Source organism: Theobroma cacao, chromosome 7 (assembly GCF_000208745.1).
Source record: "Theobroma cacao cultivar B97-61/B2 chromosome 7, Criollo_cocoa_genome_V2, whole genome shotgun sequence".
Classification (NCBI taxonomy): domain Eukaryota; kingdom Viridiplantae; phylum Streptophyta; class Magnoliopsida; order Malvales; family Malvaceae; genus Theobroma; species Theobroma cacao.
In genome coordinates this window covers 14,260,457-14,264,362 of record NC_030856.1, presented here as the reverse complement: position 1 = coordinate 14,264,362, position 3,906 = coordinate 14,260,457, and positions in this window count along the sequence as shown.

Below are 3,906 nucleotides of genomic sequence, written 5' to 3'. Positions count from 1 at the left end.
AAATAAATAATAATGAAATATAATTAAAAAAAACAAAAAATAAAAAAAATGAAGAAAAATTAAAAAATGAAGAAAAGGGGAATGAACTGGAAGGGACTGAGCGTGTGCTCAGCCCCTTCTCCAATTCATCATTACAGGGCATTAATGACCTGAAAAGTAGTCGGATTTGGGGAGGACTGGTCACCTCCGGCTACCAACCCTTCCTGTTTGCTAGAGACATGTGAAATCATGCTCAGAAGAGCATGATTTCACCTCTGGATTGTCCAAATTTTTGGACAATCCAGCTCTTAAAAAAGGGGTGCTTCTAACCGATGGGGGGAAGGGAAAAACAATTTTTCAAGAACAAAAACCAGAGAGAAAAATGATTCAAAAAAGAGAGAGCCAATATGCAAAAAAAACAAAAAAACAAAAAATTCAAACCACAAAAATCAGAACCGAAGACAAATAAAAAATCCTAACTTTCTAGCAACCATTCTACCCTGGCCACGATTGAAAAACCAAAAAAACAAAACAAACGAAACCAAAAAGAGAAACAAAAAATCAACAAAATGGGGAAGGGCAGTAGGCAGATCGGAGGTAATTTTTAGTTCTTTGTCTTTTTTCCCTTTTCGTTGGTTTTTTTGGGTGGTTTCAGGAGAGGTTTAGGCTACTGGTTGAGAGATGGAGGAGAAAGTAAGGGGTTTCAGATGTGGGTTTGGAGGTCGATAGTGAGAAGCTTAAGTTTGATTCAGTCAGTTAAGGAAGAGGAGGAGTTTTTGTGCGAAAAGAGGGAGAGATCCGAGCTGCCGGTGGACGAAAGGAGAGAGAGAAATCTGGGCCGCCGTTGGAGGGAAGGAGAGAGAGATCTAAGCTGCCGGCTAGGGTGTTAGAGAGTGGGGAAGCTGCCGGCATAAGAGAGAGAGGAAGAGAAGAAAAAGCGTGAAAGCAGTGCCGCACACCAGATCCGACGACGGTGGAGATCTGGCCGCCGAAAGGGTCAATTTTAGAGAGAAGGGAGAGCATTTGGCCTGTTAGAGAGAGAAAATAAGAGGGGAAAATAAGAAAAGAGAGAAAAAAAGGGTTTATATACTAAGGCTTAGAACCTAAACGACATCGTTTAAGGGAGACTTGTGCACCAAAACGGTGCGTTTGGAGGGGAACTTAGTGGGCCAACAAAGTGGGCTCGGGGCACTCTTTCCTTGGATTGGTCTTCTTGGGTCACTACTTAAGCCCAAGTCAGGTAAAGGCTTTATTTTTTTTGTAGATCTGTTATGACTTGGGCTGGTCCATTTTGTTTAATTTTAAAATTATTGTATAATCGTGTGAGATTGAGTTCAAATTATTTTGGCATAATATTCTAAAAATTGCTAGGTAATATTTTTAGAGTTAGGAAATTAACATAAATAGAAAAGTATGTAAATAATAATAACAAAAAGATAATAAAGTAAAAATATATTAAAAAAAATATAGCTATAGAAAGAATTTAAATTTAGGAGAAAATTTATTGAAATGTACAAACCTTGGTACATGAAACATACATATAAAACAAAAAATAAATATCTAAACAAAGCATAGTTGTAGTAGTGGATTTAGTTTAGTTAGAGAAATAAATAATAAAAAGAAAGAAGGATAACAAAAATAAAAAAAAGAAAAAGAATAAAAAGACATGGGAGTAGGTAAATGGTTAATAAAAAATAAAAAAAATAAATAACCAAGTAAAATAAAAATATAACAAAATAAAAGAAAAAGTAAATGCTTGTCAATAAGGGTTAAAATGATGAGGTAAAAATTTATTAATTATAATAATAAAAGTTATGTTTTAGATTAATATTAATAGTTAATTGAATTTTAAGTATTGATAAAGAGAATAATGTAAAGGTAATACCGATGATAGGATGTCCACTCGGAACATGAGAAGTCGTAATTTCGAGTGAACTTTCTTAGGTTAAGGATTTTGATTAAGACTCCACCAGTATGATGAGAGGGTCTTAATTCGAAATTTCTATCTATCTAATTTTAAATAAATAAAAAAATACATACGTAATCACCAATTAACCAAATAATATGCAAAAAAAAAAGAAATAGAAAATTAATGATAGTAATAAATCTTTTAATCATAATAATACAAAAACGGATAAAATATATATGCATAAAAATAACAATAATTACAGATAATGGAAAATACTCGGTCTAAAAATCTGATTTGGAGTTTCGTATAATAAATAAGTACCTATATAGTAAAATATATATCGATATAGAAATGGTTATACAAAAACAATCGATAAGTGTAAGTTATTTGTTCATAATAAACATGCACACAAAGAAAAAGTAGTAAATTTCGTGAAAAATAAGAATCAAATATAGAACCTACGAGTGCATCACGTATCATGGTCGCATTGTTAAATGTCATGGCTTATAGATATATCCTGTATACGGGTCTAAACCCCGATGATGGGACTTTTCGAGAAAGCTTGCAAAGGCGAGTTTCATCGGCAAACTCCTTAGGTGAAAAGATATTTTCGAGCTCCACCAGTACGATGGGAGGGTCCGGATAAATATCTTTAATAAAAGGCTTCTACCCGTATTAGGATTTGCACTCATGAAAACATTTTTTACTCACAAACGACTATCCCCGATGATGGGATCTACCAAGTAAACTTGCGAAGGCGAGTTGCTAAGGTATTTCTCTAGGTGAGAGAATACTTTTGAATCCCACCAGTATGATTGGCGGACTTAGAAATTACACTCAATAAAAGATTTTCGTTTGACATTATCCCGATTTTATGTCATGCATTTCACAACTGCATCATGTGTATGTTAAAACCGTAAAAAGTGAAATAAAATATTCTAACAAAAGATGAAATAAATAAATAATAATTAAGGAAACATAAGAATAAAATCAAAGGGTTAGGATAGTCTATGATTAAATGGTACCGTTCGTGGAACGGGCGACACAGGGGTGCTAACCCTTCCTTGTGTGTAACCGTACTTCCGAGCCCAAAACTAAAAGATACGTAGAACAGTTTATCGTTCTTTCTACGGACCTAAAATTAATTTAGGATTTCGGCGAGTAGAACAAAATAGGGTGGCCAATCACACCTTAAAAAGATTGGTGGTGACTCTCAAATCACACGACGTCTAGCGGACGGGTTCCCAGACCCGTACGTTTTGACAACTTGGCGACTCCACTAGGGACAAAAAAGAGTCGAGCCATAATAAATCATAGGTTATCTTGAACCCTAGATGATTTAGTGTTTCCTTTAAATTTGAGCATTTATTCGATTTTTTGCATTTATTGTTTTATAATCATTATCTTATTGATTGTGGGGGGTTTAGGATAAAGGGATGTGAGATTGTCCGTCAAAGGTCGCTATGTTCGTTCACACACACAACACACGTCGCATTCATGCATAAGCCTTCTACCCGGGCTTTGTCCTTATTAGCGGGGAGTTTAGTAGCTACGCTCTCGTGAGGTGATAACCTCAGCATGGGCTAGTGAACACTCCCACTTAAATTGAACCTAGTCCGTTTGAAGCCTGTAATGGGTGAGGACCGAGGTGCCTTACTAGTCCGAGTGGACGATAGTGAGGAACAATTTGGGAACATTTAGCCAAATTCAAAACCAAACCTAGCATATATAATGTCGTAAGTACCCTTTCCCTAGGTAGAGCTTTTCCCACGCATTGAGAATATGACCTTGAATTAGGCACACGTGAAGGAACTTCTCTTACTATCACGACCTAATTTCTCGGGCCATGACCGACGCATGAGCTCAATGAGCATAGCTCACTAAGCCCAAGCAAGCCTATCCATTTACCTTTGCTTAACAAATTTATCATATCATGCATACACACACACACCTTTTCCCGGGTGTGAACATAGCCAAAACACAATGGCATTATCGATAATAATATACATGCACTATAC